The 27821-nt window shown below is 45.1% G+C and overlaps 1 protein-coding gene across 2 annotated transcripts in view; it reads right to left on the bottom strand.

Annotated features, from left to right (window-relative positions):
* MAPRE3 (microtubule associated protein RP/EB family member 3) overlaps positions 1-27133 on the bottom strand; it is a 55748-nt gene extending 28615 nt beyond the window's left edge. For both annotated transcript variants that reach the window (XM_031655030.1, XM_031655032.1), the window contains exon 1: positions 26705-27133. The gene's annotated coding sequence lies outside the window, so the exon portion shown is untranslated. The remainder of the gene's footprint in view (positions 1-26704) is intronic.
* Between the last annotated feature and the right edge of the window lie 688 nt (positions 27134-27821).

Raw genomic sequence — 27821 nt, 5'->3', positions numbered from 1 at the left:
TCGATCTCCTGACCTCAAGATCTGCCTGCCTCGGCCTCCCAAAATGCTGGGATTACAGGCGTGAGCCACTGTGCCTGGCCCTGGTGAAGGGTTTAAAAAGGAAACCTTGTAGGGTTAGTCTCTGCTATTTAAGAAAACTCCTGTTGGCTGGGTGTGGTGGCTCATGCCCATAATCCCAGCACTTTGGGAGGTGAGGCAGAAAGATCGCTTGAGCCCAGGAATTCAAGACCAGTGTGGGCAACATAGTGAGGTCTCCAACTCTACTAAAAATAAAAAAGATTAGCGGGGCAAGGTGGTGCACACCTGTATTCCCAGTTAATCGGGAGGCTGAGTGGGGAGGATCAAGCTGGAGCCCAGGAGATCCAGGCTGCAGTGAACTATGATCTCACCACTGTACTCCAGCCCAGGCAACAGAGTAAGACCTTGTTTCAAAAATAAATAAACTAAAATAAAACAAAATAAAATAAAATAAAATAAAATAAAATTCCTATCTTCTGGCTGGGCGTGGTGGCTCACACCTGTAATCCCAGCACTTTGGGAGTCTGAGGTGGGTAGATCACGAGGTCAGGAGATCGAGACCACCCTGGCTAACATGGTGAAACCCCGTCTCTACTAAAAATACAAAAAATTAGCCGGGCGTGGTGGTGGGCGCCTGTAGTCCCAGCTACTTGGGAGGCTGAGGCAGGAGAATGGCGTGAACCCGGGAGGCGGAGCTTGCAGTGAGCCGAGATCGCGCCACTGCACTCCAGCCTGGGCGACAGAGTGAGACTCCATCTCAAAAAAAAAAAAAAAAAAAAAAAAAAAAAAAAAAAAATTCCTATCTTCTAATGTCTCATCTGTTTCTATGGGTACCCAAGAACAAACCCCAGAGGCAGGAGCTCCTCCTTTTGGACTCACCAGGTTCCAAGATGGCCAAATATATTGGTGAGGATAACAAGGAATAGAGGCGATAGGCAGGTATGAATGGGCCAAGCAGGCTGAAGACTTACTTCCCTCTGCTATCTTTCCACTGTCTTCTATGGCTGGAATATCAGTGGTCCCCAAACAGAAAAGGCCCATCAGTATCTTGTGGGGAGCTTTTCCAACACACACACACACACACACACACACACACACACACACACACACTCCTCTTAGAAAGACTCTCAGGTATTTGAAAAAGTCCCCATTCTGATTTGCCCTCTAACCTACTTGAGAACTGTTCTTAACGTTTAACTCCATCATAAAGGAAGAGCTATCCCTTCCTCCTCCATTTATTTTTTCCTTTATTTATTTATTTAGGCCAGTATAAACTCATAGATGATTATTTTATTCAAAGGATTATAATACATTGTTATTATTTATTTTGATGTTCATAGTGTCCCAGTATTGGCGGCCACAGTTGGAGCCCCTTGCAACTGGCTCTTGTGTCTTGTTGACACATCCCATCATTCTTTGAGAAGTTCCTTACTTTCTAGAAGAATAATTTGTTCTAGGATCAACTTGCAGTTTCCCTGCCTCAGTCTTGAAGCAAGGCATTTCTCTGAGGATTCTGAGTTCTTTTAGGGGAGAGTGGAAACTACTTTTGAAGACTTAAACATCCTATTAATATCTAGGATAAAATAGGACTGCAGCAAAACCAGGAAAGAACAGAGTCCCCTCTGTGATTATGACTAATAAGCAGGAGCTGGCAAATTAGGAGCTAAAGCCTCCCTTTTGGTCAAGGGGTTTTATTGGAATACAGCCACACCCATTCATTTACCTAGTGTCTATAGCTGCTTTCATATTACAACAGCAGAGTAGAGTAGTTTTGACTTGAGACAATATGGCCAGCAAAGCATAAAATATTTACTATCTGGCCCTTACAAAAAATGTCTGCCAGCTTGGGCAACATAGTGAGATTCCGTCTTGAACAACAACAACAACAAAATTAGCTGGACATGGTGCCTTGTGCCTGGAGTCCTAGGTACTTGGGAGGCTGAGGTGGGAAGCTCACTTGAGCCCAAGAGTTCAAGGCTGCAGTGAGCCATGATCCTGCCACAGCACTCTAGCCTGGGTGATAGACAGAGTAAGACCTCACTTTTTTTCTCTTAAAAAAAAAAAAAAAAAAAAAAAAAAAAGAAGAAGAAAGGAAAATGTCTGCCAATCCCTACTAATGAGTTAATAAGTATCTACATGTTATAGATAGGATTACCTATCAGGAGAAATAGAGTGATTTGGAGCTATTGTAAATAAAACTACAATGTCTTCCTAGATGTCACAGAGCAGGACTGACTTAAAATTTACCAATGTAAAATAAGCTACAAACTTGGCAAACTGTAACATGTCATGATGTAGAAGCTGATTGTAATGTTAATTATAAAAAGGGGATGGCTTATTACGGAATCTAGAGAAAAAGATGGTTAGAAAGGAAAACTATGTTAGTGCAGTAACACTATCCAACTGAGTAGCACTCTGTTTAGCTGGAATTGGTATTCTGGTCACTAGGATGAATGATGTCTCCTCTGGTAGAGAGAGGAGAATTAATCAAGCTCGAACCATGGTGTGGATAACACATCATTTCTTAACTTCCAACTGTATTTGCTCTGATTTCATGCTTATAAACCAAGCTCTGATTAACTTTCTGATTTTCAGGGCACCATGATACAGGGAAGAAGTATATTTATTTAATTGACTTTCTGGTACAAATGTGCCTAAGCAAATAAATGTAAGTCAGTTTTCTCAGGGCTTGGTGACCTCAAGAAAAGCTGATAATTAAGTTATCAGATCAAAGGACCTGAGAGGCTAGATCCTGAATTGTGTCAGTTTCCTTAGAACATGGCCCACAGTAAAACAGTCAAGATAGCCAGATTATTATCACATTTTTTTCAAATTAGGCAAACGCAAAAGTATGCTGAAATGTTGGACAGCTCCCCCACACAAAGATTAGGGCTCAAGCCAAATTCTGGGGTATTCTGGAAGCATTCCTTAATGTCAGTCTTCTCAATTAGTCTCCGTCTTGGGGGAGAGCCCCATCTCCTACTCAAGGAAGCATGGTTCTCAAGACATCCATCATGAGTTCTTGCTTTCCTGCCAGGCATGAACTTTTGGACCCAATCAATGGTCATGGCCAAGCAGGGCCTACAGTAATAGGATAAAGAACCAGAACTGTCCTATTTCCTAAATCCAGCAAAAATCAAGTTGGTAAGGCTGAGAAAGGGGCAGATGACTCCTCAGCTGGTCTTCAACCTGGCAATCTCATGGGGAGGGAGTCACATCCATACCAAGAGTTTAGTCACCACCTGAAATGTTAGGGACATCAAGCAGGAGCTACATATCTTCCTAACCTCCCCAGAACTTTCTCTCAGGAGGAAATTTTTCTATCCCTGGAACAACTTCTTTCTGTGACCTGGAGAAGGACTTAGCTCTAAGTAGAGAATCTGCTGTAATATAGTGTGGGACTCTGTAATTTTGACACCAAACAACTTGAAGTGACTGATGATAGATCAGATGGCTAAGAAAGGAGTTTTAAAGAACCAGTTTCTGGTTTTATTTTAATGATGTCCTAATTTTTTTTTCTTTTGAGATGAGTTCCACTCTTGTTGCCCAGGCTGGAGTGCAGTGGCGCGATCTCGGCTCACTGCAACCTCCCCCTCCTGGGTTCAAGCAACTCTCCTGCCTCAGCCTCTTGAGTAGCTGAGATTACAGGCATGCACCACCACTCCCGGCTAAATTTTTGTATTTTTAGTAGAGATAGGATTTCATCATGTTGGCCAGGCTAGTCTCAAACTCCTGACCTCACATGATCTGCCCACCTCGGCTTCCAAAGTGCTGGGATTACAGGTGTGAGCCACCGTGCCTGGCTAATAATGTCCTAATATTTTACCTCATCAGGGTCTTCCAGTTAAAACATGCATGGTATTTCCAGAGAAAGGAAAAGTGGGAGCTATACAATCCCTATGACTAAACTGAAACTAGGGAAAGTAGCAGAATATAAAAAGGGCATGGAAGTACAACATGTGCAATAGGAAATAAAACAGAATGCTGGATTTCTCAGGAGAGAAGCAACATATTATACAGAATCAACACTCCATGTAGGAAACAGAAGGATTTCAAATAATCTTCTCACTTCTGGCCTACACAGTCTTCACAAGGATATCAATGAGTAAGATGCAATTGATCCTATTTGATTCTAGTTTTATGGAACATATACCACATTTCATGATTACAGCAGGGTATATTAAAACTATAACATGAATTCAAGGGCAGGGATGAGGTGGTATCTTACATTTGTCATTTTTAAATTCCAAATCATGGCCAAAATAGGTGCTTCATGTTTGCTGAATGACCTGTCTTCTCCTCCCCTCAAACATCCATTCCAAACCTTTTTTTTTTTTTTTTTTTTTTGAGATGGAGTCTCACTCTGTCGCCCAGGCTGGAGTGCAGTGGCACGATCTCAGCTCACTTCAAGCTCCGCCTCCCGGGTTTACGCCATTCTCCTGCCTCAGCCTCCCAAGTAGCTGAAACTACAGGCGTCCGCCACCTTGCCCAGCTAGTTTTTTGTATTTTTTTTTTTAGTAGAGACGGGTTTCACTGTGTTAGCCAGGATAGTCTCGATCTCCTGACCTTGTGATCCGCCCGTCTCGGCCTCCCAACCAAACTCTTAGAATAGGTCAGGATTAAAAAAAAAAAAATTGTCCGGGCCCGGCACAGTGGCTCACGCCTGTAATCCCAGCACTTTGGGAGGCTGAGGCGGGTGGATCACCTGAGGTCAGGAGTTCAAGACCAGCCTGGCTAATGTGGAGAAATCCCATCTCTTCTAAAATTACAAAATTAGCCAGGTGTGGTGGTGCATGCCTGTCAACCCAGCTACTTGGGAGGCTGAGGCAGGAGGATTGCTTGAAACAGGGAGGCGGAGGTTGTGATGAGATGACATCATGCCATTGCACTCCAGCCTGGGCAACAAGAGTGAAACTCCATCTCAAAAAAAAAAAAATTATCTGATAACATTAGTCAGTAAGAATGAATACTACGCTTCTCCCAAAATGTGACTAAAATTACATTTTTGTCAAAAGGTATTGCTACAGCATTTAGATATAAATATAATAAATGTGAACACACTTCACTTATTCTTCTCCTTGGTTATACAGTAGTAACAGTTTCTGATTTTCCAAAATCATGAGATTAAAAAATTATACACATCCAATCTCTCTTAGGAATTTGGCACAAAGTACATGTGTGTGTGGTGGTTGTGGTGAAGGGCAGGGAATCAATTTCCACATGTGTGGCCTAAGGAGGTCAAGGTGCAAAGTCTAACATGATTTACTCAAGTTATTTCAATAAGAGAAGGAGAGGAGGAATGCCCGATGCTTTTAGTGGAATAGAGAGAACACAGACAGTTGTCACCCATTTACATCTGGCCTGATTTGGAGTTTGAGAATCTGATATAAAAATGCAAGACAGGATGGGTGCCTAGAAGTTGCCAGGGCCTTCCAGAGAGCCCATTTAGGCAATCTCATGATTGCAGGATTCTAAAGGGATGTAAATAGAAAGGAGAAAATAGGGCAATTTCTTTTATTTATGTGGGGCTCTATAAAGTGAATGTGGAATTCGATTGTTTAGAAAAAGAGTAGGGGTTTCTTTGGGGCAAGCGGACACAGCTCATAGAACTGGAGTAGGGATTTAAGAAAGCAAGTGGCAGTGACCCACAGACCATTTGTAGCCAACTGTCACCAACAAAGTCCTCTTCTCCCTATCACCACCACCAAACTGTTTCTTTTGTGGTGGAGGCTGTAGGCAGTATTGGTCCAGCCACCACAATCACTTCCTTCCTGCTATTGTCTTTCTACTAGGACTAGACATGCCAACTGACCATAGGCTGTACCTCAGTGGCAGACCCGACCACCCCTGGGGCTGATCAATTAAGCTTCCCTACAATCGGTTTGGATCTCTTTTTTTTTTTTTTGAGACGGAGTCTTGCTCTGTCACCCAGGCTGGAGTGCAGTGGCCGGATCTCAGCTCACTGCAAGCTCTGCCTCCCGGGTTCATGCCATTCTCCTGCCTCAGCCTCCCGAGTAGCTGGGACTACAGGCTCCCGCCACCAGGCCTGGCTAATTTTTTTGTATTTTTAGTAGCGACGGGGTTTCACCGTGTTAGCCAGGATGGTCCTGATCCCCTGACCTTGTGATCCGCCCGCCTCGGCCTCCCAAAGTGCTGGGATTACAAGCGTGAGCCACCGTGCCTGGCCGTGGATCTCTTACATTCAGTAAGTATGCAGTGCGCACCCAATGAGTGTCAGGGAAGTGCTGGGCACTGGTGACAGGCAGAAGAATAGCCTGAAGGCCTTGCCATTCAGGAGCTCACGGCTGAACGGTGGAGGGAGACACACGCAACCATAACATGATATACAAGGGCTATAACAGCAGTTGATTCTTCCTTGTAATTATTTAAGCAATTATTCTCTTGGTAATTACTCTAATTGTTATTAAATTCAAAAAATTACAAAACTAATATGTAAATTTAAAAGTTTCCTGTTACCAGGTATGTGTATTCCTCAGACCTTTCTACATACATATTCAAACTATATATACCTATTTGTACAGTCATCTAAAGAAAAACAGAATCAAAATAGAAATATTCTGTGACTTTTTTTTTCCTCTAAAAATATGGTTAGTTTTCCATGCCCCATTCTCTTTGATGGTTGCATGGTATTCTTTGGTATCTGGGAAGGATTCATTCCTCTGCAAAGGTTCAGGAAAAGTTTTGGGCGAGAAGTGATGTGTAACCTGGTTTTGAAGGAAGAGTGGGAGTTCACTTAGTGGAAGCAACCCAAGAGATGATGCTTCTGATGCATACATAGGAAGGACTGAGTGGAAAGCAGCTCAGTGAGTGGGGACAGCATAAGGTGCATAGGTAGGGTGTGGAAATACAGCTTCCTTGGGAACCATCAGGAGTCTAGGGGAGCCACACTGTTCTTCAAACTTTGGTGTCCATCAAAATCACTTTGGGAATTTTTTGTTTGTTTTCAAGCAAGACAGTCTTGCTTTGTCGCCCAGGCTGAAGGGTTATGGTTTAGGCTCACTGTAGCCTCACACTCCTGGGCTCTAGTGTTCCTCCCACCTCAGGTCCCCAAGTAGCTGGGACTTCAGGCACGCACCACTGTACCCAGATAATTTTAAGATTTTTTTGTAGAGACAGGGTCTCATTATGTTGTCTAGGCTTGTCTTGAGCTCCTGGCCTCAAGCAATCCTCCCACCTCGGCCTCCCAAAGTGCTAGGATTAAAGGCCTGAGCTACCACAACCAGAGGGAAATTTCTTAAAACTGCAGCTTCCCCATCTCCTAACTCAATATTCTGATTCAACAGGTCAGTGACCCCAAAGTCTTTTCTCTTAACCACCACATTAGGCTGCCCCTCCGTACGTGATAGTGAGTATTCACACCATCCTTCATAAGACAAGCAAGGCAAATGAAGGTCTGGAGAGTCTCCTGGCAGCAGAGTGGAGCATCCTGACATCCTTACATTTTGCGGTCACTTAGCCATCTCATTTTTAGTTTTGTAGCACCCTCCTCTACACCAACTCTTCACTTTGTAGTTTTATATCACCTTTCATCTGGGAAGTTCAAAGTATTCCCAACTCTGACTTCATGATTGGGCGATGGGAACAGCAATAACCTCATTTTACAGAAGGATACATAGAGGCACTAGGGAACTGACTTTCCTACCCTGAGGAGTCACACCGCACCTGAGAACAGAATTCAAGCCTGCCTTTCATTCAGTTCCTACTGTTATTGCCCTTTCCCTTGCATTGCACGGACTTCGGATCACTTTTCTTATTAATTGAGGTGGTGTTTGGAAAGCATCCTGCACAGTGCCCAGCTCATGCAGACACGAGTCATTTCTTTCCCTGACCACAACTAAACAGGGACTGCCTGGGGCTTTGGAGCCTAGTGGGTGTTTCCTGATGTCCTGTAAAACAGCCATCAGAAATTCTACACAGCCTTTTCTTCTTTGAGTGCCAAGAAAAACTTCAGAATGCCATCACACAGTGAAAGGCGAAATGGTGGCATCCCAAGGCTTGGCTTCTTTATCAAGGTGGGATACATTGGTGCTGGAATTACATGGCCATTGTGAAAAAGCTGAGGTGGTGATGCTGTCTACCTGTCAGGCAGCAAGAATGAATAATAAACTGGGACTTCACCATATACAGAGGTGCTGAGCTGGAGCACAACTCTTCTCTAGGTCCAAGGGGATACAAAGAGAGAAACAGGAGAGTTTTTCTGTCAAGGGGTGTCAGGGTCACTATTGGCTTTGGGTAAAGGTTTTCGAGCCAAGATCAACTCCACATACCTCAAGGAGGAAACCCCTCTAGGGAAGAGGTTCCCAAAATTTAGGGTACATATAGGTGACTGGCCTATTACTAATACGGATTCCTTGGCCTACCCTCAGAGAGGACAGTTGTAGGCTGGGGCTTCAGAGTCTGCATTTTTCACCAGCTTTCCTGGTGAGTCAGCAGCAGGACCACACTTGAGAACACACACACAATTTCCCCATTTACCAGCACTGCTCTTGTCACTGTTAATCAGTCAGTGGCCTGACTATTAAGCTGAGTCACGGCAAAGCATGATTTATACATTGCAGTTTTCCCTCATCTCCAGAAACTTAAGTCTCCTTTCTGGTTGGATTCCAGAATGTTGTGATGAGATGAAGCAACTTGGGGAACAAATATAAAGAAATTTGCTGAAAAAGTTTCAATGATGGGTTGCAGCTATTAATGGCCATTTAGCTAATTGGTTTCTTCTGCCAACATTTCTAAAAGCAACTAAATGTATGCAGTGTTCTTCTTGATGCTCTGATATGCAAATTGAAAAAAAAAGGAGCTAGAGACTAGGACAGATATTACCTCACACCATCACAGAATAATGAGATGCTGGAATGTCCTTGTATTTAAAAACTGTCAGGGAGGAGCCTCCCCTTCTACCAGGTCAGGATGCCGGTCCCATGAAGACACCGGTATCACTTTGCTGTGGCTGCTCACGGTGGGCGAAGGGACGCACTATGTAGCAATGGCTCTGGCAGTTAGAACCTGGCCTCCAGCAGGCCCGCCCGCTTAGGAGCTAGTGTTGTCTAGAGAGGTGGCCCCAGGAGAATGGGTTCTCTTTGTGTCCCCTACCTTGAACTTCATGCTCTAAACTAGAGCAAGTATTCAACAAACTTCTTTTTAAAGTGAAATTCATTAATTGAAGTCTCAGACCTTTCTGTTATGAAAAGAAGAGCTGAAGCAGAATTAAGCCATTAATTATCTGGCAAGTTTCCAAGGCATGCACCATAATTTCTCATAGTGTTTCACAAGCATGTAGGAGGTAGCTGCTTGCTGACACCTTTGTCTAATGCCTCGCCCTAGAAATGAGTCTGGGTGGTTAGGAACACAAACATTTCTGTCCTAATAGATTCTTCTCTGATCCCTTTATTGATTGTCAGATCTCTTTTTGAAATTCTCCAACTTTATATTCAACCATTAGAAATTTTTTCTTTCTTTCTTTCTTTTTTTTTTTTTTTTGAGATGGAGTTTTGCTCTTGTTGCCCAGGCTGGAGTGCAATGGCATGATCTCGGCTCACTGCAACCTCCGCCTCCCAGGTTCGAGTGATTCTCCTGTCTCAGCCTCCCAAATAGCTGGGATTACAGGGGCCCACCACCATGCCCAGCTATGTTTTTTTGTATTTTTAGTAGAAACAGGGTTTCACTGTGTTGGCTAGGCTGGTCTTGAACTCCTGACCTCAGGCAATCCACCCGCCTCAGCCTCCCAAAGTGCTGGAATTATAAGCGTGAGCCACCATGCTCAGCGAAACTTTTTCAAAACAGGCATAAATATTTTCTAGTGGATAATTTTAATGCTGAGAATTAATTCTCTTCCTCAGTCCCAACTCTACCTGTTTGAAGTCAGCATGTCTTTCATCTGTAAATATGAAAATAAACATTAATAATTAATGCTTTTGCATCCTCTTCAAGGCGGAAATTTTTTATTTTTTTATTCCCACATTACACTGATACAAAAGGAGGAAACTGTATTTACTTCTGAGGAAGAGATCATCTTTTCCAGAGCTAGAGAGACAGGCAGGAGCAGAATGGGAACTCAGCTTTTGATGGTCTTGATGTGCAGCCAAACCACTTCAAGTGATTCTATCTAACCTTAAGGGCAGCTATTACTGGGGCGCTCCCTCCTGGGTTCTTACCTCTAGATGGAAACTCTTTCACACAGTGGCTCTTCAGCTTCCCACTCTCCCTCCAACCAATACTCCACAAGCGCCACTTCCATCTTCCATAGCATCTCTCACAGCCCTATCACTCTCCATTCAAACAGGCATGCCCCATTACCTCTAATCCCCACACCACGTCTACTGCCGTGACTCATCCTCTGGATCTTCTCCAGTGGCCGGTGTCTCCACAGGCACCAGTGCTATGGTTGATGGCTGCACGGAATGCCCTTACTGGCACAAACCAAAGGCCCATCCAGCTTAGTCTGCCTGAGAAGCACCAAAGGTGAGTGCTGTAGAAGACCCCCCCACCACGCCCTCACCTCAAAAACTTACAGGGAGAACCTCATCTTGCCTAGCTCACATTCATACCCCCATCTTTCTGTTGCTGCTGACGTAGCTTTTCATGTTTTCTGCCTGAGAGAACCTGTGCAGGTAATACATTCCATGGACACCACTTCTGTATAAAGAAGTGTTTCCTTTGATACTGCTTTTCTCAAGATTCAGGAAGTAGCATCTAAAACATTCTGGGATGCAGTGAACAGATCCACCATTCCTACCCATACCATTTAGATTTACAGACTATGGTAGGTTCTCAAAGATGTCCGTGTCCTAATCCCTGGAACATATAAATATGTTATCTTAAATGGCAGAAGGGATTTTGCAGATGTGATTAAAGTTTTTGTGATGGGAAGATTATCCTGGATTATCTGAGCAGGCCCAATGTAATCACCAGAGTCCTTATAAGGGGAAGCAGAAGGGTCAGAGAACAGTGATGATGGAAGCAGAGTGATGTGGTGCCAGGAGCCAGTGAATGTGGGCAGCCTCTAGAGGATGGAGGAGGCAAGAACATGAATTTTCTCCTGGAGGCTCCAGAAGAAACACAGCCTTGTCAACACCTTGATTTTGGCACACTGGATTAGTTTCCTGTGCCTACCGTGACAAATGACCACAAACTGGGTGGCTGAAAACAACAGAAGTTCATTCTCTCACTGGTCTGGAGGCCAGAAGTCCAGCAACACATTGTCAGCAGGGCTGCCCTCCCTCTGAAGGCTCTTGGGGGAATCTGCTCCCTGCCTCTCTTCTAGCTTCTGGGTGGCTTTAGGCTGTGGCCACACTGTCTCTTCTCTCTCAAAACCCCTCTGTCCTCCTGCTTATAAAGATACACATGATTGCATTTAGGCCAACCCAGATAATCCAGGATAAAGCTCTCTCTCAAGATCCTTAACTTAATTAATACTTCTTGCCACATAAGGTAATACCTATTCTTTTGTCCTATAAGGGAATATTTACCAGTTCTGGGGGACTAGAACTTTCTTAGTAATTTGCTAGGCAGCAGTAAGAAACGAATACCTGGCTGATCAGGTCTTCTCTCACTGGGACTTCCTAGGCTGCTCTCTCATTCTCCAGGGGTTGCTCTGAGTTATGGTGCTTGCCCTGTGACCATGGCAGTATGGTACAGCGCTGGTCTGGGCCACACCTGAGCAAGTGGGGAGGGTCTCCAGGGTCTGCTTCTGCCATATTACTGCTATAGGAATAGCCTCATCCACTCAGATCTAGGCTGCCAGAATGCTCTCTGGCTAAGTGTTTACACATGGAGAAATGAGATGTACAGAGCAGAATTTGGAACGAGAATATTGTGAATGATCTCAGGAGCAGGGATGATGGCCCAGGTGGGATTCTGCCTGACTTGAGGAAAGGCCAACATCCTTCCCCAAAAGGGAAGAAGAGTTTCAACAGCACACGTCTTAACAGTCTCTCTCAGGGCCGAAGCACCATCTGTCTAAATGGTACTAAGCAACTGATATTGAGGCTAAAGAAAAAGGAAGAATTCAGGACCTAGGCATGTCCCTTCTACTCCTTCTCAAATGCTGCAGTAAAGTCAGGCAGTTCAGCCAATGATCTTGGGCAATTAGACACCTGTGGGTAAGTCTAGCTAAGGCAGAGTTTCATTTTGATCTTAAACAAGTCATTGACCCTATGTTTCAGCTTCTCCACTGACACAGTGAAAGCATCTCCCAGGGGTGAGTTCAAAACAGTTCCCTGACATGTCTTGGAAATAGTGCTACTGGGGACAAAATCAAAACCAATGTTACCTGGGGCAATGGGAAGTGTGTTCTACATGTAATTTACACTGGAACTTGATATGACTACTGGAAAAACTATAAATGAATATGATTCTTAGTTAAAAGATATATGTGCAACTGGAAGAAAATGGAGTGATATGTTCATCACACTAAAAAGCAATGGTGGCAATGAGCTCTCTGTATGGATGGGCTTAGGGTTGGTAATCTGGTGGGAACAGGGAACTAGAAGAAAGTCTTGAAGCTGCATATGCAGAAGATGGACACATTTGTATTTGGAGCCTATGTTTCCTTGGGACAGCTTTCAGGAAGAGGGCAGTGCTAAAGCTCACCCAAACCACCCCCTGGTGCCACTACTGTCTGAATGGTAGAATTAAAAGTAGTTCTAATTTTCTCACTTATTCTTTACTATCGTTTCCAATTTTTCTATAAATGAAAAATAGTTAGATTCCATGTTTCTTAAAAATAAATATGTTAGTATGTGTGTAGAAAAAAGTTGGAATATTCAACAAAACAGTGGCAGTGATTCTCTTTGGGGGACAGTTATGGAGGACTTCTACTTTTTGCATTGTGCATTTCTGCAATGTTTTAATTCATAAATATTTAATTCTAAAAGCAATTTTGAATTATATTTGTCATCCAGCAAGGGGTTTTTGATTATGACTCTACATTAAAGGCATTAAACACATAATACTCTTAGAAGTTTCTCTGAAAATAAGGGCAAGGTTGTGACGATTCTGAGAATAATATATAAATATATTTAAATTCATGGGAAAGTTAATGCATGGATACAAACATTATTAGGTGAGACAAGTAATGCAAAAATTCTCAAGTGTTCTTCAGAGGAATAGCTGTGGACACGGCAGACATCTGAGGAAGCTCCTTCCAAACCCCAAATCCCCAACAAGGGGAAGGGACGGGGGTGAGGGGCAGCTGCTACCCAGGGACACCTGGAGTCAAAGGCTTCTCAGTTGTCTCTCTTTGCTTGCCTCCTGCCTTCAATGGGTATCTTGGAAAGCTTCTTAACGAAGCTGACAGGCAGCCTCTCTGGAATTAGGAAAGGCTGTCAATTCCAGAAAACCAAGCTGAAAGGAATATATAAGATCTTTTAGCTAACAGCTCTGGGAGCTTTAAAACAACTGGTTATTTCCTAGTCCTTCCCAAAGAGGTCATCTGCTCTAGGTGGCAAGCAACATAATTTCCATAGAACAGCTAGATACTAGCAGAACCATCTGAGTTCAAACGATGAATTTTAAAGATAAAGGTACAAATGGGATCTTCTTAAGTACTCCTGACAGGGCCTGCATTATCACTGAGTTCCCAAAACCCTTCAAGAGGGCCTCAGAGGCATGAGTCCTCTTGTGTTATGACCTCCTAACACATCCTGGGACAGCTCTGGGCCAGAGCAGTGCCTTGCTGGGTCCTGAAAAATCAAGCCTTCCAGGCCAGAAGAAGTTCAATCAGAGGCTTGCATGTCTGAGAAGCTGCAGGGGAAGCAGAGCAGTACTTGGGGAGAGTTGGTAGGCAGGGTTGGGGGTGCTGCCTGGAGAAAAGGAGTTCTGGAGCCTAAGTTTGGAACCCAGTGGGCTCCTGGGTCAGGATCTCGTTATCCACACCTAGGAGAGTGGGAAATGCACCCTTGGGAAAGGCTCCACTACACATTTGACTTCTTCTTTACGCAAGCACAGATTACGTGGTGGGTTCCGTCTCTGAATGTCTCTCTCTGTCTCTGTCTTACTGGAAGCTTAATTCTGCCCAAGTGAGGCTTTATTGAATAGCATAGTGGTAGTGGTACTGGGATTTTCCTCTCATGTCTTTCCATTTCCCTCTGGCAGGAGCTGGTTTGGCCCTTCTTAGTTTTCAATGCTACTCCCAATCTTGACAGTCTTTGAGTTTTCACTGTGAGAAGTCAAAACATTGCTTTTCCTGGCACTCTTGTCCATTAGGGACAACTGTGGGGGCTTTTTCATTAGTTACTGCAGTCACTATCTACTCACTCCTAGGAACCATTTCATAGAATTAAGGACCGACAACAACAAATATGCCTTAGAAGTCCATTCATTTAGCAATTATTTGTTGAGCCCTAGCTACTGCTAGGTCTTATATGGTCCCTGCCTCATGAAGCTAGTTATCTAGTGAAATGGATAAACAGTAGTAAAATAATCATTCTACCTAATTATAGGCCAAGGACTAATGATTCTCAGGTAGGCTTACTAGGGGAAAAGAGAAAAGAACAGTGGCAGGAGGCTGTGTTTACAGAGAGTACATTTAATTCCACAGGCAACACAATGCACTTTTGCTCCTACCCCACCTGGCTTGAGGCCTGTACTGCAAGCTGTTTGTTCCTTCCTGGTAGGGACTGGCAGAGAGCCATACTTCTGCTTAGGTCCTGGCTTTCACAAAATGTGACTACAAAGTGTCCAGGCAAGGTAATGTCAGTGTAAGGCCCTGGAAAGAAAGCAGCCCTAGCTTTTCCATTTCCACAGGTTGACTGCTGCACCTGACTTTCCACATATTCCCACCTTGTTAAGTCCCCTGCTATCAGCCCCTGTGGCTGCTTTGCATGGTGAGCTGTGTAAATGGCTTCAGTTGTGCAGCATGAAAGTAATGTGAATCCAGCAGGTGCAATAAAGGTCACAACCTGGGGTGTCAGACAGGGTCAGGGTCAAAGTGGATGATCTAGGAGGACATGAGAAAGAGAGGGGTCAGAGGAGAAAAGGACCTTAGGCCAAGTTTTATAATAGGCAAGAGAGAAACAGGGCTGTTACATACAGTCATACAGTTTGTACACAGCACAAAGCACCTATAGAGGAGATGAGTGAGGGCTGGGACCCTCACAAAATGCGTAGAACCCAGCTCCACTCACAAAACTGCATTCCTAGCAAGGGACTCTACCTGTCTGGAGGAAGAACCTTCACGCACAGAGGCCAGAGAGGCATGGCTCAGTAGGGATCTGCTCAGAGAGTTGGAAACCCTCAGACTCACGCAACAGCACATCTAAGAAATGACTGTAAAGCCTGGGAAGATGGCCCTCCTTGGATTTGGAACACTACTGGAGTGTAGGTGGAGGAGGGCTGCTGGCTGGGTGCCACGCTGTTGTGACAAGCTGAGACCACAGGAGCCACTGGCTGACACATGGAGGCTCCTCAGAGGCCCAGCACCTTTTCAAGGTAGGCTCCATGATCCAGCTCCATCTTCATTTCTCCTTCATCCATCTCAGCAATCCAGCCACACCTGGAAGGCACAGCTTGACTCCTGAGATTTTAAGGAGTCATATTCCTTTTAATATTCCTTTAAGAAATGTTATGCCAGGTGCGGTGGCTCAAGCCTGTAATCCCAGCACTTTGGGAGGCCGAGACGGGCGGATCACGAGGTCAGGAGATCGAGACCATCCTGCCTAACACGGTGAAACCCTGTTTCTACTAAAAAATACAAAAAACTAGCCGGGCAAGGTGGTGGGCATCTGTAGTCCCAGCTACTCGGGAGGCTGAGGCAGGAGAATGGCATAAACCCGGGAGGCGGAGCTTGCAGTGAGCTGAGATCTGGCCACTGGACTCCAGCCTGGGCGACAGAGCGAGACTCCGTCTCAAAAATAAATAAATAAATAAAATAAAAAGAAATGTTAGTGGTTACACATGCCTGTGTTAGAAACGTAAACATTATACAAAGATGAACAAAAGTAAAATAAGCCTCTGCCAAATTTTACTATGAAAATCTTCCTCTGTAAGTAGTCTCCTTACTGCTCATCCCTCATATTCTAAACCTGTTTTCTGTTCCCACTGGCCCCTGTAATTCCTCTGCCTCCTCATTCTAGCTGACAACCAGCGACTGTCTTCGACCTGTGGCCCGTCCTCCACCTCTGGCCTTAGGGCCAGCTACTTCACTGCATCTTAAGTTTTGCCTCCTCAGAAACCTTGCCCTGAACATGCCAAGCAACACCCAGTCCTGGTGCCCCCGCCCCCCCACTGCTGCTTCTCTGACCAGAGGGCTTTAAAGACTCAGCCCATTATGAATTCATAGGTCCAATGCAGCATTCACAACAAGACCTTTATTCATCTCTCATATGCCCAGACTCATTTCTCACTGTGGGCAATTCAGACCTTCAAGAACTCAATTCCCCACCAACCCTCTCCCTCCCCCACCTCAGCAAGTGGCCTTGGCTCTATTTTACTAAAGAAAGAAAGGTCTTTTCTTAGGAGGGACCCTAGTAATCTATCCTGGACTTCACCCTAAAAGTCAGGGGTGGAAAGAGCCATGCCCTCTCCTCTTCAAAGTAATCTTTCCCTGGGATCCTAAAGATCATTCCTTTTTGCTTTATTTCTCTCTTGCCCATGTACTATTTTCTTTGGATAACTCCTTTTCCCTTCTGCCATTAAACATGCTCAGAACTCCTTCTTATAAAAAATGATTCTTCGTCAATACCAACATTTTACTCTAATTGAAAGTTGGTTAGATCACCATGGAGAACGTTGTATAAAAAGCTTATTTAAAAAAAATTGTAGCCTTTGTGCCTCTGTAATTCCACTTTATGGAATATACCATGAAGAAATAATTCACAAAAGAAAAAAATGTCACTTGTACAGTCATGTTCAAAACAGAGATATTTACACTTGCAAAATGTTGGAAATACTCCAATTGCCCAACGACAGATTGAGGTTAAGCATACTGGTATCAATATGATGGGATACCACCAAAGGAGTGAAATATTTGAAGTTACAAATATATGGATTATGTCAATATAGGTAGGGAAGTCTACAGATGAAGCACATTTTAATATACAAAATATATTTTAAGAACCACATATTACAATTTTATATGTTTGCTGATAAAGAATAGAGTTATTTTACAAAAATAAAAAATTTGATTCAATTGCTTCTTCTGGTTACTACTTTCCTCTCCCTCCCTGCTGCCATTCTCTGGTGACCAGCCATTGCTTCTATTTTGCTCTGTCAATTTTCCCCTTAAACCACTCCAGTGTTTTACTGAACGGATACCCTAAGCAATCATCATGACTGCCTTCTAGTTAAATTCTTAAATCTAGTTAAATCAGCAGCACTGAAACTCTCTTCCAGACATTTTCTCTTCCCTTGCTGCTGAATCATCCTAATTTCCCGCCATCTCGTTCCTTTTTTCCTAACTATGGACAGTTCTCAAAGCTTATTACTTGAGGCTCTGATCTTTGTACTCTGCATGCAAGACCTCTGGAGAAATTCCTTTGAGGGAAGCCAGCCCTCCTCTGAGCTGCTGACTCCCACTCTACAGCTCCATCCACAACCTGACCCTCGGCTTCTGGTTCTATGAGATCACTCCACTTGGATGTTCTGCAACCCACGGTCACATTGTTTCTAGCTCTCTGTGTCTAAAAAGCAACTCCTTTCCAAACTGTCTCTTCAAACTTCCTAATTTCTGGTTAATGTCACCAATATTCTCCAAACTCAAAACCAGCACACGGCCGGGCGCGGTGGCTCAAGCCTGTAATCCCAGCACTTTGGGAGGCCGAGATGGGCGGATCACGAGGTCAGGAGATCGAGACCATCCTGGCTAACACGGTGAAACCCTGTCTCTACTAAGAAATACAAAAAATAGCCGGGTGAGGTGGCAGCGCCTGTAGTCCCAGCTACTCGGGAGGCTGAGGCCGGAGAATGGCGTGAACCCGGGAGGCGGAGCTTGCAGTGAGCTGAGATCCGGCCACTGCACTCCAGCCTGGGCGACAGCGCGAGACTCCGTCTCAAAAAAAAAAAAAAAAAAAAAAAACCAGCACACATCCTCAGTCTGGTAAGGCTGTCCTGCCTACAGGCCCCACCACACTCCTTCCCACGGCCATTCCTTTGCTGATGCTGTACCTTGTCTCATGATAAGCCCTCTCTGGTGTTCTGTCAACTCACAGCCTGCTCATCCTTGGGGCAAGGTCAGGTTCTGCTTCCTTTGTGAAGTCTTGTCTTTTTTTAATAGAGATTGACCCTTACTCTGCCACCCAGGCTGGCGTGCAATGGCATGATCATAGTTCACTGCAGCTTCAAACTCCTGGGCTCAAGCCATCCTCCTGCCTCGGCTTCCCTAGTAGCTGGGACTATAGGTATATGCCACCATGCCCGGCTAATTTAAAAACAATTTTTATAGATGGGGGTCTCGCTGTGTTGCTCAGGCTGGTCTTGAACTCCTGGCCTCAAGTGATCTTCCCCCCTTGGCTTCCCAAAGTGTTGGTATGACAGGCGTGAGCCACTGCACCTAGACTGAAGTCTTTTCTGATTACTGCAGTTCACAATGATTATTTTCCTCTCAGCATCCTTTTGGAATTTAGACTCTGCAGTACCAGTGACACCCAATGCACTGTTCTTTTCATTTCTTTTGCCTCTCTTCCTCAGCTGTCCTCTGATGGGTCTCCACATCATACTGCACACCCAGCTCCAGTGTGTCTTCATTTCTGAAGACTTTCTGGCTCTCACAGGCTCAGGGTGACTCTTCCTTCTGGCTTACCAAAGCACCCTTTCCCATAGCTGATAAGGTTCCATCCCCTCATGTTGCAGTGAAATATAATTTTGTGTCCAACTCTTTTGCCAGAATATCAGCTGAATTCCTTAAGGGTTGAGACTGTGTCTTATAGAATAAGGCACCGAAGATGTGTTTCTGACATGCAATATTGTCATACGAACTAATCATTCCATATATCCATCTTGTCTTCCACACAGATTACAGCCTCCTCATGGTCAAGGGTTGAGTCTCATTTCTTTTATATCCTATAGTGACTAACAATATAAACAGAGAAAGGGCTTGATGAAGAATATGTGCTGAGAGCATGCTTACATGTCTTGTGAAGATGATATGCAAATTTATATGAATAATCTGTAAACCTGGAAACTATACTTTTGGGGTAATAGAAGTCTTATCAAGTTGTCTCAAGACACTGTACCTTGCTGTTTTGGGGCCAGCATAACACATCTCTGTACTTAGCAGTGATCCTGTCACTTAAGAATGTTAATAGGATGCTTAAACTGAGAGCTTTCAGCTATGAGCTCTACCCATCTAAAATCAGAACAAGTCAAGGACCAAATCAGAGTCCCAGGTAAGTGTCAACAACCTTCAGGGAAGCGGGTGGGGGTGGAGGGTGACTGGCTGCCAAGAGTCTGGTGCTGCCGAAAGGCCTGGCTACACAGCATGCATTATGCCACTGGAGATAAGCCTGCGTGAAACACTCCTCACATGGGAAAGGTATCTAATTTCATCCAGTGGTCTAAGACCTGCTTAGACCACATGGCAACACACACCTTAGACCCAACTATGATCTTGCTGACTCAGAAGCAGCTAAGATTTCATTTCTTACCAGTCAGAAAACACCATTTAAATTACAAGGTGACCAGGACCACAATGCCCTCAAGACAAGATGACTGTTTCTCCCACAATCACTCTCTCTGAGTGGTGGAGTCTCTCCAGCCAGCCATACCCAAAGACTTGCTCACTAATAATTCCAGGCAGCAGGGAAGGCCTCCACCCCATCTGGGACAAGTGTTTGGGTAGCCAGATCATTTGGAGGAAGAGGCAGATCCCGCTTAGCAAACATTTATCACAGCACAGGCCAAGCTATGGGACAGGCCATATGTTCTTCAACTCGAAGTCCCGGATCCTCAGGAGGAAGCCAGAAGTGCCCCTTTCTCAGTGCTCAGAGCTGGGCAGACTCCACCACCAGTAGAAGGCAGGTATCAGTCCACTGGGCTGGGCCATCTAGGCAATGTACAGTGTGTGTGTGGATGGGAAAGATGAGGGCAGAGGACAGCTGCCCAGCCAGGCCCTCCCAACACAGTCAGCAGTTCCACGGACCTTGTGTGGCACAGAGGGAGTGGCCTAGCCCATGCCTATATAGGGCTTCTGGGTGGGCACCCAACCCTCTCCATCCCTGGAAGGAAAAGGGGCCTCTGAGCTCATGGCTGAACGGAAGGTGACAAAGGGCAAAGGGAGGAAGGTGACTGTCGTGGGCCTGGGCAGAGTCTTTTAAAACAGGCAATTCAGACAGGTACACATCCACACCAAAAATGAGCAAAAGCCTCAAAAAAGGCCCCTGGAACACTAGAGAACTGGGAATATAGAGAATCTGAAAAGACACCAGGGAAAAGAAGGCCACCCAAAACAGAGCCCTGTGGTATACGAGGTTTTACTAAAACCTTCTGATAAATTTAAACGGTAAAAGTAAGAGGCAAAGAAGACTCTAAAGATTGCTCTACTACATGGAATCTAGAAGTCGCTGGTTTTAAAATGTCATAATTAAGTTATAGTTGCTTAATGCAGAAAAGCTTAGGAAAAAACCATCAACAAGCACTAAGGAAAGCCATTCGTTTTTAATACCATTACTCAATCACTTATGACTTGGCCTATGCTCTTCTAGTATCTTTTCATGTTTTTCTTTATAAATATGATCTTTTCCTTGACACACTATTTTTCATCCTACTGCTTTCATTGATATTAAAAGTTCTGGTATTAATATTCTTCTCCAAATGTGTTTAATGCCTGTGCAGTATTTTATCTGGGTGAGCCTGACCAATCCTCAGTTGCTGACACTTTTGGTGGTTTTCAATGTTTGATATTACTAGTAATGTTGCATTAATAAATCTTTTACAAGTATTTCTGTACACACCTCTGATTTTCTAAATATTGCTAGAATGGCACTTTCTGGTCTAAGGATATACATCCTTTTAAGCCTTTTTATATATAGTCAAACTACAAGGCAGATTTGAAACCATGCTTCTTGCTCAGTTATTTTAAACGTATCACACAAGTGGTATTATCTCCTATATATAGGAAATAGTTTCAGGGAAAAAAATCATTTTGCACGGAGTTAAAGCATTTTAGATAGGACAAGTCCTTATTTACTTGAGGAAAATAAAGCGTCCAGGGCTTAAAACACTGATGTTATGCTAAAAAGTTGACTAACGTCTGGTCAGTTTATCAAAGCTGGTAGGGCATGGTGCTAGTAAGTGCAAGATCTAGGCTTATGCTAGTATTGGCCAGTCAACTCTATGCACAAGAAAAACCATCCTTGGCCACAGCATGCTTCACCAAACTTGGCTAACTGTCACACAAAATTGTACTCTTGGCCAAAGGGAAGACTGGGTGATGAAATGTGAATTACTCAGCATAACCCATCCTAACTCCTGGGTAAGCAACCCAAAGCACATGTCCAAATGATAGGTGTATCATCTTTCTATAATAAACATGACATCTGGCTAGAAAATACAGCTGGCCAACTTACGATAAAATTAAAAGCTTAACAATCCTTAAGGATTTTTATCATAGTTTACCAGTAATTCCTACCAGAAGCAGTTAAAAAATCATTATGTAAAAGATGTGCTGTACCAGCTAGGTCTGATCTAGAACTTAGCTACACAGTGTGCCAGCATTTCAGCTTGGGTCCCTTTAAACTTCAAGCCCTCTTGATATTAACTAAGAGGCAGGAATTTTTCATGAAGGTCGTATAGTCAGATGCCATTTTCATCAATAGTTGAAAATTAAATTAGCTTATTAGAATAATGATGATTATTTTAGCTGGTCAAGAGATGGAGGGGACTTTCTCAACACGGAAGTGAAAAGACTAGGAAGAGGTGATGAGGTGGGTGGTCAGTTAAGTACCCTGGGCTGACTGGGAAGCAGCCACTTTGGAGGGTCCTGACCTCACTAAAGAACTTGGTTTGGTGCAAACTGCCTGGGCCTGCTTGAAGCTGTCAAACCCTATTTGCCTCAGGCATGAGAGGCTCCAAGTAAAGGCAGCTGCTTCTTTTGTATCAAAATGTATTTACTGAACAACAATCACTACCCATTCTATTTGGTCTTCATTGAATGACTAAATCATACATGCTTCTTACAACAAGTCAAATACGAAAACATATCAAGTAAAAGTTCCCCTTTGAGTCTCCTTTTCCCTTCTCCACACCCAAATCCCACCTCCCAGAGGTAAACATTATTGCATTTCTCTTTTCAATCTTTAGATGTCTATACGTGGGTATTTCCTTCCCTACTGAAATTTATCTAGGAATTTAAATTCACTTTTGCTCTCTCACGTGAACAGCTTGCCCTGGTTCTTTAATTACTCCGTAGTCTCTGCCTTGAGCCAGTTTGTAATTCTCTCCATCCAAAATAACCTCCCTTTACCTTGGTCACTGGTGAGGTTTCCCTCCTAAGATGAATAGCTCCTTTCCTTCACCCTCTGGATCTCAAGGATGCAGAAGCTGATTTTAGCAAAGTCACCCATGAAATCTATGCCTCTACCAGTTGAGGAAGTCAATAAAGACCACATGTGTGTCCCTCACAAGCAAGAGCTCAGCAGCTTTTCTATTTCAAATGAAGACCACTCCAGACTGGCCTCCCCGCTGGAGGATTAGCCACCCTCATCACACACCCAAGCACAGCACATCTGTGCCTCCTGAAGTCAAATGCTCCTGTCCTGCTAGTCTTTCAGGTTGGCTGAATACATGGAGCAAAGATACGTTTCATATACTCCTGTTTTGGCAGTTGAAATAATAATGCAAGTGCCGGGTCTTTCCGGGACAAACCTCCTCTCTGTTCCTGACAAATACCAAGAGGGCTGCTGAGAGATGGGGGCTACGAAACTGAGGGTCCAAGATGGACCTAAATCACGATACAATTTTGAAACCATTATTTGCTATTTTATGCTTTAGTCAATATAAAATAATCACTGCTATTTCTTAAGAAGTAAGCACTCTGCATACTCTCTTTCATTTAATCTTCACAATAACCCTCTAAAACAGATGGTTATTATTCCAGGGTTATAAATGAGGAAACTGGCATTCAGAGGTAACATAGCTCACCAAGGCCACACAGCCAGGAGGTGGCTGGATGGGGATCTGAACTCAAGTCTGCCTGCTTCCAGAGGCCAGGCTGCCTCAGTGCTTCCCAAGGAGAGGGTTTAGAAGCCCTTATGGCTCCCAGAAACTACAAAAGGTTCCATTCTGAGAGCTGGAAGATAACCCCGCAGCTGCCCAGTGTGCACGCTCCTCCTCTCAGCCCAGTCTGCCTCTCCACCTTGCTTTCTGGAATGCGGCAGTCTCACAGATAAGAAGTAGAAAAGACTTCGAATACCCAGCTTCACATTTGCTTTTCTGTTAGTCGATGCAAATTAAAGAAAAGAAAGACCTTCCTGAAGTCAGAATGTGTGATAAAAAATATATATATATATTTTTAAGGTGACAAGAATAAATATTTAGTAGACAGTTTGACACAAAATTTTGCCTGGCTGTGCAACATCTCAGATGACAAAACAAGCCCTTGTCTACAGGGCTAATTACAGACTACTAACTTATTTTTATTAAAACCCTTTGGAACATTATGAGGGATGAGGCAATGTGGTGTTGAAGAATAACTCTAGTCTGGAAATCTGGAGATCTAATCCTGACTCAGCCACTAATAACCACCAACATTCATCTGCCTAGTGTACACAGTTTACAAAGTGTTTTTACATATGTTCTACATGGGTTGGGTGACCTTAGGCAAGTCATTTAACTCTTGGTGTCTCGTGTCAACTTTAGAAATGAGGGTATTAAACTATAATCTGGGGTCACCTCCAGTGCTAACATCCTAAGGGAGGGAGACATGTGCCTTGGGACCTTACAAATGGATCTGTAAGCAAATTAGGGTAGATGCATTCTGTTTTTTAAAAAAAAACTATATTTTCTGTTCGGCTTCTGACAAATGTTACTCGGCTAAAATCGGGTATAGCTTATAAGATGTTTGCTGCCAGATAGTTGGCTCAGTTTCTGGAGAGTACTACATTAAGACCTTGGGTTGCATTCCCATATGGGAACTTTCCTCCGTTCAATAGCCTCCTACTATGCCTGATTCCAGCCAGTCATCTTACAAATACAGTCCCACAATGTGTGCTCGTGTGGAGGACGGACTGGAAGAAACTCATCTTCACAATGCCTGCACTCTCAGGACGGTAGGTTGGAAATGGCATCATCACACAGGCAATAGCATTCTTTCTCAGTTCCAAAATTCACAAATCCCTCCCTCAAGTCTTGCCACTTCCCGAGGGTTTTAGTGTTTCTAAAATGAGGATGCACCTTGGAATCAACATATATATCTTGATCTGGTAGCAATAGATTATGTTACCTAAAAGCTGTTGGTAAATTGCTAGTGTGTCTTAGAATCAAGAATACAGTCCTACAAAACCTTAACATCCATTACATAGATTTAGGTCTAACTTGGTTCAAATCATGTCCCTCTCCTTGATCTTAACAATTACATTCAGCAACAGCTGGATAGGCAATGTATAAGACAAGTATTAGTCCTGTTTCCTCATAGTAGCAGTTTAAAAGGCATTCCATCATTATCTCATAAAACACTGGTATGGATTTCAAAGGCAAATTAATCCATATAAAAACCACTCTGATCCTCTGAAAATGTACTATCCCACAGCAAACTGGAAAGGAACATTTTACTTACACCCTCCTGATCTATCTAGCCTTGACACATTTTCTTCCTCCTTAATTCACAACCCTCCACCCCAGTAATATCGCTGATTCCCAAAATACACTCAGCCCAGGAGGAGCAGCTCTCCAGCACAGCTGTCTGCTCCTGCCCTGCTCGGGTATTTTGGTGAGCTATGTGACACAGGACCACACAGAAGGAATGCCACTCTCAGGCCCCATGGTTCCCATTGCACCACAGGCAGGTGCATCCCACCAAACCCCAGTCTGGCATTCGAAACAGAAGAAACTGCCCTGCTGGATGGCGGCTATAGTTTTTCTGAACTTCATCTCTATGTTTAAAACTAGGGCGACAGCCGTCTTGGCTACTGTAAACTAATCTGATGGGCATGGGGGCAGGGAGTGGCTCTGAGGAGGCTGCCAATAGACCATGATTGAGCAAAGGAAAGGAGTGAAATAGTTATTTCTCACTGTTTGCAACCCCAGAAACTCCAAATGAGTGGCTCCTTCACCATGATTTTTAGAAATGGACCATGAGTTCCTTTTACCATCTGGAGTAAAAATCCCAAAGCCTCTTGTGCGGTAGGTCTGGCTTATATTTACACGTGTTTTCTAACAGCATACTGAAATTTGGAAGCCAAATAAAAAAGAAGTTGTCAATGAGGTACACACATAGTAGTTAGGGGCCCTCAAGTTGAGACATGTTTATTAAGAGTTTCTGGCTCTGGGCACTAACTGTGACTTCAGCTCAGTTCTCCTGGAAAAAGAGAACTGTTTGGGATCCTCCTCTATTCCAAGAACAGGGACTGCAAGATGGGCAGGTGGAGGGGTAGCAAACATAACCCAGGGAATTGTCCAAATATGCTAGAACCCCTATCTGGTGACAGCCCCCACACAGACACACAGCTGGAGGAGGCACAGTGTACAGGCCTCACACCTACACCACGGAGAAGCTTCGATTTTTCTCCTTCCTCTCAACTCGGCACTCGTTATGTTAAAACCATCACTACTATCCAATTAGTTAATTTACAGGAATCCAAGATCAAGTCCTCCCACAGCCCCTTCATATATACACAGTAAGCACTTCCTATGGATGCTATCAGGCCTGTTTCCAAACCTCACATTACACCAGGGTTGTAGTGCGATTTAAAAAAAAAAAAAATGCATTTTAAAGAGTACCGCAAGATGCTTATTCACAACAACACACCGGAAGCGCAGGAACTTTAAGCTCCCAAAAGCAACCTTTTTTCCCTTCCCTCCACTACTTCTACTCCCCGCGCCACACCACCGGCAGGGCAGTAGCTCAGCCCACTAGAAGGCCACCAGGCACTAGCCGCGTTCACTAAACGCTAGATGATCACGATGGAGCTGAACCCTTCCCAGCCAGATCTATTCGAAAAGCCCTGCAATCTCTGAGCAGCCCGTGAGAACTCTCCAGACCTGCTTCCCCAAACCAGCCACGCAGGAGCGTGTGGGGAAGAAACCCGAGGCCCCCAGGCTGGGCCCGGCGCGAGGTTCCCCCTCCCCCAAGTCTCCCCTCGCTCTCCTGTCACTCTTTCTGGCACATCACTGGGGAGAACCAGAGAGGCCGGGAGATGTCAGGCCTAGGAGGAGTGAGGAGGAGGGAGAAGGGACAAGGGAGGACGGGAGGTAGTTTGCGGGAAATACCAGTCCAGGGCAGAGGTGCGGTGGCCACGTCTAGTGGGGAAGGACCTCCAAGGTGGATCCAGAGAGACTGAGGGAAGGGGAGGGGAGAGAAGGGGAGGGGGAGTGGCTGGGGAGGCCGGGCCGCCGAGGCCGGAGGGAACCCGGCGACAGGGATGGAGGGGGTTGACCGGCGCGGGGAAGGTGCGGTCGGGGTGCGGGGGTACGGGTGGGGAGGCGGGGGCGGGGGGAGCCCGGTTCCCCTCCCCCAGCCCGGGCCCGGGCCTCCCGCTGACTCAGCCCCACGGCGTCCGTCGCCTCTGCCCGGACTCACAGTGCGCGAGGCGGCTCCGGCGGAGGCGGCGGGGGAGGGGACAGGTGGTGGGGCGCTGCGGCAGAGGCTGCGGTCCCGGCCGGCGGCTCCGGGGCGAAGGGTCCTCGCTGAGGCCGCCGCGGTCTCCGGCTTCAACGCACAGAGACTGCGGGGGACGAGGGCACTGCGCAGGCGCGATGCGGCCGCCGCTGTCAGTCCGAGCGGGGCGGGGCCAGGGCACCCGCCGTCTCCAAGGCAACTGAGCGGCGGGAGGAGGACAGCCCCTACCTCCACCTTGCCTTAGCGACTGCGGCGGGAAGCGGGGGGCGACGGGAACAGGCCCATTGCGTTGCCGTAGCAACGAGGAGACGAGACCGCCTCAGACGTGTGCGGCGGTACCGAGGGAACGCGCCTACCTCGTCACCATAGCAACTGGGAACAGCCCCTTCCTTTTTCCTTGGCAACAGGGTAACAATCCCTCCGCCCTGTCTCATCACGGGAGGAACAACCGTGTACACCTGATTCCAGTAGCTGGATGACGGATTTTCATCTTTTATGGCTACGGAAAAGGAAAAAGAGACGTTTTCTTCTCTTTCAGCGACATGGAAGAGCTAAGGCTGGGTTTTATCTGCTCTCTTGGTGTGCGGGTTCCAATCACAGTCTTTTTCTCTAATCCCCAAATTCATTTTTTTTTCTTTTTCTTTGGGACGGAGTTTCACTCTTGTCCCCCAGGCTGGAGTGCAATGGCGCGATCTTGACTCGCTGCAACCTCCGCCTCCTGGGTTCAAGCCATTCTCCTGCCTCAGTCTCCCGAGTAGCTGGGATTACAGGCGTGCGCCACCACACCAGGCTTTTTTTTTTTTTTTTTTTTTTTTTAGTAGTAGTAGAGATGGGGTTTCACCATGTCGGCCAGGCTGGTCTCGAACTCCAGACCTCAGGTGATCCACCTGCCTCGGCCTCCCAAAGTGGTGGGATTACAGGCATGAGACACCGCGCCCAGCCCAATTTTTTCTACCTGTTTTAAACATCCCCTTTCATCTCCTACCAGAGAGTGTACACCTTTACCCTTAAATCGAGCTAACGAAATCGTCTATCTACAGATCACTTGAGTTTTTGTCAACCGTATTGTTTCTCTCCC

Source organism: Papio anubis, chromosome 14 (assembly GCF_008728515.1).
Source record: "Papio anubis isolate 15944 chromosome 14, Panubis1.0, whole genome shotgun sequence".
NCBI classification, from domain to species: domain Eukaryota; kingdom Metazoa; phylum Chordata; class Mammalia; order Primates; family Cercopithecidae; genus Papio; species Papio anubis.
This window is presented reverse-complemented; position numbering and strand designations above follow the sequence as displayed.